General features: G+C 42.5%; 1 pseudogene; it reads right to left on the bottom strand.

The window, feature by feature from the left end:
- Positions 1-10,242: 10,242 nt before the first annotated feature.
- On the bottom strand, positions 10,243-11,307 carry LOC113186638 (glyceraldehyde-3-phosphate dehydrogenase pseudogene; annotated as a pseudogene).
- Between the last annotated feature and the right edge of the window lie 233 nt (positions 11,308-11,540).

The following is an 11,540-nucleotide window of genomic DNA, read 5'->3' as shown; positions in this document are numbered from 1 at the left end:
ACCCATCAATTATGCAAAAGCATTTATGTGAGAAAAGAGCCCCAGGGTAACCTGCTCACCCAGAGCCACCTAAGGAATTGCTTCCTGGGACTCATTTCCCTGCACTTAGAAGTCCAGGCACTCAGATGCCACTGCATGGATCAAGTGCACCTGGATTCTGCTTGAGATGGTGGAAAACCTTGGTGTCATCTATATGAAGCTGGTTTTGCAGGCAGACACAATGCAAGAATTGCAGGGTCCTGGAGGTTTCCACCAAGATTTCAAAGGAAAGTCTGGCAGTCCAGGCAGTGTGTGGCAGGGTTGGAATCCCTGAAAGCAGCCCCAGAGAGGGTGACATGTGAAGTTGTGAGTGAGGCCCAAGCTGCAATGGAGACCCCAAGAATTTAGAGATGCCAGGAATGTGGTGAACCTGCCAAGGGAAGCTGCAGATCCAGAGAATGACCCTGTGGGCTGCAGCCAGCAAGACTAGACTACAGAGGCAGGGCTACACAAGCCGGTGGGGACCCACATCCCATAACCACACGCTCCAGATACTGAACATATAGCTTTAGAATTTAATGTTCGCCCTGCCGGGTTTGAGTTTTGCCTTAGCCTGTTTCCCCCTTACTATCTTTCTATTCCTTCTTTTATGAATGGTAATGTTGACCCTATGCCATGGTATCTTGGAAGTATGCAATTTGTGCATTTTTACAGGGACTTACAGCTTAGAGTTTGCCTTGGATCTCAGAGGATTCTTTGGACTTGGACTTTTGAACAGGACGTGGAACCTAGTGGAACAAAGTGAGATCCTTGGGTGCATGTCCTTGAAGGGATATTGGGGTCCTGGTCCCTCCCATTCTGTTTGCTTCTTGGCCGCCAATGATGTGAGCAACTTTGCTTTACCATCACATTCTGCTTTGCCACAGAGGAAGAGTGTCTCTGATATGTGAGACAAAATAAATCTTTCCTTTGTACGAGTTGATCATCTCAGGTATTTTGTCACCATGATGGAAATCTGTCTGCACATTAAGATTAACAACGATAACTAATAAAAAAAACCAGAACAACTATATCAATATATTATAATAAAAATTGTTTAGAACATATAAATTGTTTATTTCTGGAATTTTTCCATTTAATACTTTCAGGTTCCAGTTGACCTCAGGTTAATTGAAACTTTAGAAAGAAAACTGCAGATAAAGAGTAGCTAATATAGCTTAGAATCCCAGAATCACTCAATTAGAAGGGAGGTTGGGAATAAGGGGGCCCATTCCCTTCCTTTTGCCATTCAGAGACAGGTTTTTATTTGCCTGGGGTCTTGTACCCAAGCTATTTCTAAATATTTCCAATATTTTTCCAGCATCATGAAGCTGCCTCCTTAACCCATAAAGAGACAGTCACTGGCTATCTGTGAATATGCCTTGGGGCCAGCTATCGTGAGAAATAACCATATTTGTTTAGAGGTCTTTATTAGTCAGGACAGGATACTTTAACCAAGTACCAGATTGGTGAAAAACAACACAAATTTGTTTTCTTACAGTTCTTGAGGCAGGATGTTCAACATCAAGGTGCCAGAAAATTTGATTTCTGGTGAAGACTCCTCCTGACCACAGATAGCTTCCGTCCGTCTATGGATTTGTCCCTCACATCATATTTTTTCTCTGTGTCCTGCAGATGGATGGAGAAAGAGAGGGGAAGGAAAGGAAAGAAGGGAGGAAGAAAGAAACAGAGAGACGGGGATTTGTCTAGTATTTCTTCTTCTTCTTCCAATAGGCACCAGTTCTATTGGGTCAGGGCCCCACCTTTATGACCTCATCTAAGCCTAACTCTTTAAAGATTCTATCTCTAACTACAGTCACATCGGGGGTTGAGAATTCAATATATGAATTGGAAGGGACATAGTTCAGCCCATGATTGGGTTATTATTTTACTCTGGAGAGAATCTCAAGCTATTAGTAAGCAGTGCATCTTGTTAGCGTCATGACTTAGCAAGAACTAGGTTTGCCATTCAAGTCACTTCTACTTTTTTAGCTGATAAGGTTTTCCAGCTTCATGGGGCAGAAAATATTACTTAGGTAAATGAGTACCCTTTCTCCCTGCACCCATAACCCTGTGGACAGAGGACTTACGCTTGCATTCATAATGTGCTTCCGTGATGATCTTATCACCTCCTCTCCCATGTGGTAGACTTCTTGAGGGCAGAGCCTATGTCTGGTCTCATTCACATTTATATTCCCAGCCCTTCTCAGTGCCCATACCCATTAGATATTTGACACACGTTTGATGGATGGAAACAACCTCCTACAGTTATTGCTACTGAGGCAAGATTTGTCATGAAGCTAATGAAGCTTAATTTTCAAGGACCTTCATTTAGAGGACATTCCTTTGAATGAGATTGGATACCTAGTGACTTCGAATTCATACTTTAGTATTCTTTCCCAAAGAGAGACCCACCCCAACACACACCCCAATAAAGCAAAAACTCAAACCCCAAATCAACCAATGGTGATGTAAATTTTAGGCTCTACAAAATTTGGGGTTACGACTCTGGGTTGCTGGGAAGAGGTGTGGTTGTCTGCTGTGTTCCCTATTTCTTGTTTGCCATTGGGGTGTGTGTGGGGGGAGCACTTCCCATTCATTTCATCTTCCCTAAGACCATTTTTGAGAGATACAATCTTGCCTCTCAGGCATCCTTTGATAAAAGGAAATGAAAATGCTGGAGCTGTGTGCTTGGCAGCATGGAATACACTGACTTCCAAAAGTCATATTCATTAAAGACAAAACAAGATGCACAAGAACGATTCCAGGAAAGGATTCTTCTCACCGATTATTACTCATAATCCTTAGGGAGGTGGGAAGAGCAGCCACACTTAGGTCAGCCTTTTTATCATGTTTCTTTAGGAGCCCAGTCATTTGCCTGAACTGTCAACTTGGAGGGTCATTTGTTTCTTATAGCCCTCAACATGAGGGACGGACCTTTAAGTCTGTTTGAAATTGTTTTTCAAACCTGCTCAAAGGCAAGTTGTAGCCATCCTGATCTCGCCTTAATATCTCTTAATATCCCACTTCTCTCTTCTCCTTGGTCACTGTCTTGGACTCTGTGACTCATTTTTGCACCTAGCACTCGGTAAGTGGCCTTCTTCCTTCCATTCTTGACCACCTTCAATACATGCTCCATGTGATAGCCAGAGTGACCTCTTCAGCATAAGCAGTGGATTGGGTAACTCCTGTGCTTGAATCCCTTGTAGGATGGTTTGGATCCATGACAGACAATGCAGGAATGTTCAGAAAGTGAATGATTAGATTACGAGAGCTATAACCTGATCAGTGGATTAATCCACTTACTGGATAGGTATTTTAAAAGGACGACTCTACTGGGCAGTAACTCCAAGCTGGCAGGCATGACTGAAGGAAGTGCTCACTGGAGTGAACCCTTGGGGATTACATCTTGTTACCTGGCTCTTTACTCCCTTTCTCTGCTCCATGAGCCGAGCAGCTTTCCTTTACCTCGCCCTTCTGCCAATGAGGTTCTGTGTCAGCTCAGGCCTGGAGCAATGGAGTCAGCCAACCGTGGGTTGAGACCTCTGAAACCACTGAGCCTAAAATAAATTTTTCCTCCTCTAAATTTTTGTCAGGTATTTTGGTTCAGTGGCAAAAGGCTGACCGACACACTTGGTAGCTCTCCATTACACTCAAGATAAAATTCAGGTTCTGTTGTATAGAAAAGGCCTCAGACCTGGTTGCTCTTTGACCTTCCTTTTCTCCCTCCTGGCGGGCACTTCAGGATGCAACCTCCTGAGCACCTCTCCTTCCTCAAAGGGGTGCTGTGGTGTTGGGCTCTCTCTGACTTCTGGACTTTGGCATGGGTAGGTATCTACTCTCCTGACCTGTCGCTTACATTCTCCGTTTAGATTAGTTTTGTCTAATAGGAATATTATGAGAGGCACATATTTAATTGTACATTTTAATTGTAAATTAAACATTTTGCAAAGTAAAAAAGTTTATGAACAGTACAAAACAGAAATAAAATCTCCATAAAACAATGGCAAAAGTGGATGTAGCCCTACCCAAACTGTGGACTTGTGTTTAATGAAAAAAAAACAATTCACATTGCTTTCACATTCATATTTAAATTAAGTAATGGTAAAAATTCACTTCCTCATTCAGATTAGTCACATTTCACATCCTAAATAACCCCACTGGGCTGGTGGCCACCTCACTGAATAGCCCAGGTTTAGACATCAACGTTCTTTGACATTCCCTGCCTACATTAGGGGCCCTCATTATTGTACTATGATATTCTGTGCTTAACCTGATCACAGTATTCATTATACTGTGATATAGTTGTCTGTTTATCTTTGTTTTTCATTAGCCTCTGAATTTCTTGACAATGAAGACTTTGTCTAATTCATCCCTGCATCGTCAGCACCCAACAATTCTGGCCTAAAATAATTGCTTGGTTTGTTTGTTTGAGTTTGAATGCCTGACCAACAACAATCCTCTGTGGCCCTACAAGGCGCTACAAAATCTGGTCCCTCACTCACACTGACATCATCTCTTCCACTCCCTTTTGTTCATCTATTTTGACCACACTGACCCCCTTACAATTCCTGGAATAACCTAAGTATGAGCTAACCTCAGGGCCTTTGCACCATGTTCTCTGTTCCCCGGGAAGCCCTTGGCCAATTCGCTTTGCTTGCTCTCTTATTGCTTTTAGGTACCTCATTAAAGCTGGCTTCCCCGATCAACCATTTGAAAAACAGACCCCATCGGTCATTTTCTAACATCTTGACTTTATTTTTCATCAGTGAGCCCATCACCACTTGGCATGTTATTTAGTTAACCTGAATTTCCCACTAGAACTTCATGAGAGCAAGTTGCATGAGAGCAAGCAGTTTTTTTTTTCCTGTAGCTTCAGCAATATATTCTCCAAATTTAGAATAGTCCCTGGCATCCAATATGTGCTCAAAAAATATTGATTGACTGCAAGGGAGACTATGCTCATAGAGGAGCCTGGGGAAAAGGAAAAAGACAAGATCCTCATAATCAGAGTTCCAGAAATTTCAATATCTCTTCCATTTCAAATTTTACTTAATGTCCAATTGACTTGGAAAGTCATCCAGTGACCAGCTTTTTCCTTGGTACAAACATTACTACAGGAGAAAAAGGATAACCATGATTTTTAGAAGCTTGAGACTTCACAAGTATGTCCAGTTCTCTGTCCTTCAACCACATGGATCCCTGATTTTCTAGAGGGAGGAGGGTTGGATGGATGGAATGTGGATGACAGAATGTTCCATGGCAGTTGGTGAAGACTACCAGTTGGACAGATGGGAAGGACTCCATCAGGATCCACTGAGCAGAGAGGACCAGGTAAGAAAGCTGTCAAGAAGCCAGAATGTGTATGTCCTGAGTGGCACTGAGGTGTAGCAGAAAACACAAAGCCCCAGAGGCAAAGATTTGCATACTGACTGGTTGGTGATTTGGGGAGGAGAGCTACTAAATCAATGCTTCATCCCCACTTGCAAAAAATAGAGATAATTTATATTTCACAAGGTTGTCGTGAAGATGACTTGACATGATGAATGGGAAAGTGCTCTGTGACTTTTGACAAGCACAAATTATTAGCTCTGGAGGCATTTGTCCACGAGTTAGTTAGTTCTCTCGTCTGCCCACCCTACTCCTTCAATTACTGATTGTATACAACCCCAAGGTTCTGTAAACATTTATTTTGTTATAAAACTCAACCTCTTTCCTCCTTAACATCAAGATTAAGCAAATCAAATCTGGTCTCAGGGAACCTTCATAATTTGTGATTTAAAAATCCCTATCTTAAAAAAAATTTTTTTAAAAGCCCTGTCTTAAAAATAAATGAATAAATAAAAATACAAAGCTCCATCTTGGCATTTCCATAAATACTATTTTCCCATAGTTTCTTATGTGATTGTCTTATTCCCTCAGAGAAAATATAAGCTGCTTGATATAGGTAGAGACTTCTGAGTCCTTCAGTACTAGGTTTAAAGCTTGACTTTGCTTCTTATTAGTGATCAGGACTTTAGGCAGGTTACTTCATGTGTTTAAATATTAGTCTTCTTATCTATGATAATACCATGATAATAATATCCTTTGCAAAAGTGTACCTGTGAAAATTAAAAGAGATAATGCATCTAAAGTTTTTAACCCAAGACCTAGTATAAGGTAAGAGACTAATGAATTGTACCTTATTAACTGTAATTACCAGCCATAAGACTAGGTATATACTAGAAATGGGGTTTTCTCAAAATACCTGATTGGGAACTGGGAATAAAGTAATGGAGGCAGAATAACTCCAGGCCAAACTGGGTTTTAGTCTCCCAGCCTATGAATAGAAACTGAAAGGTTTATGGCTTCCTGACCCAGGCAGAGACTTAAACAGCCATAAAAGGCAATATATTTTCTTGGGTTGACAACTGATAAATCTCATTTGAAATATGACAGGCAGAGAAAGGGATTATTAACAACATTAGTCTTGAAATGTTGATCAGATGCCTGGTTGTGGGACATAGGTATGGGGCGGCATAACCCATGTTTTCGAGGACATTTCCCAGTTTCAAATGTTCTGTCCCATTTTCAGACCTGGTATCTTGATTTTTGTTCAGGAAATTTAATGGAAACCAATGTAGGTGCATTACTGTTCGTCCCCAGAAATTTTAGCCCTGTATTGATTGGTTTGGTGTTTGTTTAATTTAGCCACACCATCAACAGTTCTTAAACTCCTGCGGGTCTCTGTGCTGGGCTCCAGGGTCAAAGATCAGGCACAGTTCTCAACCTCACATCTTGGTTGGGAAGGCAGCCACATGAGCATTTGTACAGAAGCACTGAAAGTGCTCTTTTCCAGGGAATGTACAAAACGGTAGGGTGCCTGGGAGGTGGGAATGGCGGGGAGAAGTGGGGGGATCAGAAAAAGCTTCATGGAGAAAATGGCAGACCTGAAGAATAGCTAAGGTTTGACCATGTCCACAGACAGAGATCATCTCAGAGAGATGAAGTGGCACAAGCCAAGACCTGGAGACACATGTGGTGTCACTGAATTACAGGGTGGGTGACTCTCGGGGAGCAAGACCAAAGAGTCAATTTGGGTTCAGACTGTGGAGGACCTTGAATTCTATCTTCAGCCGAACTTTTACTCAGAAGGCACCATGGGGGTGTTGAAGGAGTGAAAATAGGGGTGACATGATTCCAAGGGTGGTTTTTGTAGCAACAGGGAGGAGAAATGAAGCAGGAAAGGCCTTGGGAGGAGTATGGAAAATGTCCAGGCCATCCACAATTGACCCCAAGTTAAGACAACAGCCATGGGAGAAATAGAGAAGGGGAATCGATTTTAGACACATTTCTAATACAATTACTGAACTCAAGGCCCTCTTCAAATTATATATAAGAGAGAGTCTGTTTCCAAGAGCGACTTTCACAAATGAAAGGAGAAATCACACAAAAATTGAACAGTAGTGAGCAGAGAACAGTAATGGCCTATGATTGGCCATCTGCTCTGTCACTGACCTAAATATGTGGCCTTGATGTGAGCTTATGACCTCTGTACTACCCTCCCTCTTTCCCCCAACACACAGATGCATACGATCCCCTTCTCTGCCAGATGGGAAATTACTAATCGTGGCCAGATCGTCCATCCAAAGTTAACAATTGGGTAGGGAGGACCTCTGAAGACCGAAGTCCTGTTGTTTTTCTCCTGTGGGGTGTGGGCCTCTTTGATCCTTGTGCATGGGACATATGGCCAAGCTCAGCGTAGTATGGGATGGGTACTTGGAAGGTGATAGTGCTTTTATCTGACTTCTGGGCCACCCAGAGATCCAGTGAGATTTTTTTTTTTTAATAGGAGCAGAATAGAAGTGGGGCTTATTGGGCCAGGTGTCCTGAGGCAGGAGAGCAGGGCCTCTCAAAGGTTTGGGAAAATGAAGGGAATTTGGCTAGAAACTGTACATTTTCCTCTGTCTCCAAGGCAACCAACAAGTACTTTACCATGTGTTGGCAACCTAGGCCTTCTTTTATTGTGTTCCGCACAATTCATTTATTCATTTATTCAAGTATTCGTGGGGGAACCTACTGAGTGTCAGCACCTGCCTCCCCGGTCCTAGGAATATGGAAAACAATAAGTGAAACCATCACCATCAACTTCTGCCCTCATTCTCTTAGTTAGTTCACCTCTGAGTCTGGTATGACAAGATTGGGCTCTGGCCGGGATGGGGTCTCAAGTGTCTTGAGAGAATGCGCAGCAATTTTATCAGCCTCTCCCATTAAATTGTAATCTCTGTGTCCGCAGCGCCTGGCTTGTTGTCCAGCGCATAAGAAATGCTCCCGGTTAAAGAGCATTCTAAATATTAGTTTCATTGATGACTGAATTATTTCCTTCCCTTTAGTTTTTGAATCTGTTTTACTTTCAGTGTTTCTCACTTCTTAATTGATGCACTCTTTAATTTTCTGGTTTTCTTGCTACTATGGTCAATGACATACCTATCCCTCTAAATAACGATTCAGGTTGCACCTCTGATTCAGGTGCAGAGGAGCATGCCTTGAATCCCAGCAGCTTGAGAGGCTGAGGCAGGAGGATCTTGAGTTCAAAACCAGCTTCAGCAATTTGGCAACAACCTAAGCAACTTAGCAAGACCCTGTCTCTAAATAAAATATCAAAAAGGGATGTGGTTCAGGGGTTAAGCACCCTGAGTTCAAACCCCAGTACAAAAAAATTTTTTTAAAAATACTGCCTTAGTAACATCTTCCAAGTTATGCTTCATTTGTTTTTTATTTTTATTTTTGTGGTGCTGGGATGGAAACTGGGGCATTGTGCATATTAAGCAAGTGCACCACCACTGAGGTACACCTAGCCCTGAATCCCACAAGTCTTGGTGTTATTTTCATCATTTATCATTGAGGTCTACATGTTTTGATATTTGGAATTTCAAATATATGATTTAAAAATTATCACTTAGGGCTGGGGATGTGGCTCAAGCGGTACCGCGCTCGCCTGGCATGCATGCGGCCCGGGTTCGATCCTCAGCACCACATACAAACAAAGATGTTGTGTCCGCCGAAAATTAAAAAATAAATATTAAAAAATTCTCTCTTTCTCTCTCTCTCTCTCTCTCTCTCTCTCTCTCTCTCTCTCTCTCTATCCCCTTCTCTCACTCTCTCTTAAAAAAATTATCACTTACAAGCTGATGTAGAACTGATTGCATTACATTCAGAGAACTTGGTCTGCATTAAACTGATTATTTTAAATATATTATGACACAACTTATGATCTAGTATATGCTCAGGTTTTTTTTCAATTTTTGTAAAAATATACTCTTCAATTGCAGGGACTACATTTTCTATATAATTGGTTTGATTCAGCTTATGGTGTTGTTTAGATAACCCCTATTGCTATTTTGGTCAGCTGTTCTATCAATTAATGAATGAAGTAAATTTGTCATTTTTTTGCATTTCCATTATTTTTTACTTTATATAGTTTGAAACTGTTTTATTAAGTATAGAAGAGTTTAGTAGTTTCTATCTGGGAAATGGAAATGATGATTATGTAGTGGCCCATTTATTTTAGTAATATTTTTGATAGACAAACACTTTACCAGAGAGCAACATCCAGGCCCTGTATCGACTTTTTTTGGTCGTGGTGGTGCTGGGGATCGAACTTGGGGTCTTGAGCATGCAAGGCAAGCACTCTCTACCACTGAGCCACATCCCAATCCCTGTATTGACTTTTAACCCCAAAGTTGTATCTGTTTATTGTAATTAGTAAAATATTAGGTTCTTTTCTACCATCTTAACTTGTACTTTCTCTTTCTGTTGTTTTCCCTCCTTTTTTAATAATGGTTTTTGTTGTGGTGGAGTTGCAGGAGTTTTGAATATCTTCTTGTTATTCCTTATCAGATAGATGGTTTGCAAACAGTTTCTGCCCTTCTGTGTTGCCTTTTCAATCCGTTGATAGTCTTTTCTGTTGCACAACCACTTTCAATTTTAGTGTAGTCCAATTTATCTATATTTTCTTTTGTTGCTTATGATTTCTGGGTCATATCCAGAAAATCATTACCAAATTCAATGTCAAAAAGGTTTTCTTTTATTTTGTTTATTTGCTTATTTATGGTTCGAGGTTTTCTTTTTTTTTTTTTTGGCTGGGTGCAGTGAACTTTATTGATGGTATATGACAGTAGGGCTCCCTAAGTCCCTCCCCTTCTTCAGGATATCTGGGATGGAAATTGGGAGGAGGGGAGATTCTCAGTGTATTGAGGGGCTCCACACAGCTGAGCACCTCTGTCTTCCTCTGTGTTCTTGCTGGGGCAGGTGGTCAAGGGGCTCTGACTCCGTGGAGGCCTTGGGGACCATAAGGCCCACCACTCTGGCCGTAGCCAAATTTATTGTCATAAGAGGAAATGAGCTTGACAAAGGGGTCATTGAGGGCAATGCCAGCCCCAGCATCGGCGAAGGTGACAGAGTGGGTACCATTATTAAAGTTGCAGGAGCCAACCTAGTCCTCCGTGTAGCCCAGGATGCCCTTGAGGGGCCTCTGATGCCTGCTTCACCACCTCCTGGATATCATTGTATTTGGCAGCTTTCTCCAGGCGACAGGTCAGACCCACAACTGACACATGGGGGGTGGGCACATGGAAAGCCACACCAGTGAGCTTCCCGTTCAGTTCAGGGATGACCTTGCCTACAGCCTTGGCAGCACCAGTGGGTGCAGGGACGATATCCTGGGCAGCCCCATGGCTATCAGGCCACAGTTTCCCAGAGGGGCCACCCACAGTCTTCTGAGTAGCAGCGATGGCCCGGACTATGTTCACGGGTCCTTCTACAATGCCAAAGTTGTCATGGGCGACCTCGGCCAGGGAGGCTAAGGAATTGGCCGGCACAGTAGGCATTGCTGACGATCTTGAGGGATCTTGAGGCGCTGCCAAGGCTGTGGGCAAGGTCATCCCTGAACTGAACTTCTCGTGGTTCATGCCCGTCACAAACCTGGGGGCATCAGCAGGAGATGATGACCCTTTGGGCACCACCCTTCAAATGAGCCCTGGCTTTCTCCATGGTAGTGAAGACACCGGTGGGCTCCACAAGATATTCAGAGCCAGCATCACCCCATTTGATGTTGGCAGGATCTTGCTCCTGCAGGATGGGGAAGGACTTTCCATTGATGACAAGCTTCCTGTTCTCAGCCTCGACTGTGCCATCGAACTTGCCTTGGGTAGGATCATACTGGATCATGCAGACCATGTAGTTGAGGTCAATAAAAGGGTCACTCATGGTGACAATATCCATTTTGCCAGAGTGGAAAGCAGCCCCGGTGACCAGGGGTGTCTTGGGAACATGGCTGGCACTGCACGAGATGAGAAGATGCCGCTGTTGAATGGGGAGGAGCAGAGAGTTTATAAGAATTTTTTAGTTGTAGCTCTTATGTTTAGGAGTTTGATCCATTTTGAGTTAAAATTTTGTCTATGTTGTATAAGGCAAGGGCCTAATATCATTTTTTCATGTAGTTATTAAGTTTTCCCAACCCCATTTATTGAAAGGACCATTAT

This window comes from Urocitellus parryii, chromosome 11 (genome assembly GCF_045843805.1).
Source record: "Urocitellus parryii isolate mUroPar1 chromosome 11, mUroPar1.hap1, whole genome shotgun sequence".
Classification (NCBI taxonomy): Eukaryota; Metazoa; Chordata; class Mammalia; order Rodentia; family Sciuridae; genus Urocitellus; species Urocitellus parryii.
Note: the sequence above shows the minus strand (reverse complement) of the source record. Positions and strands in the feature narration are given on the sequence as shown.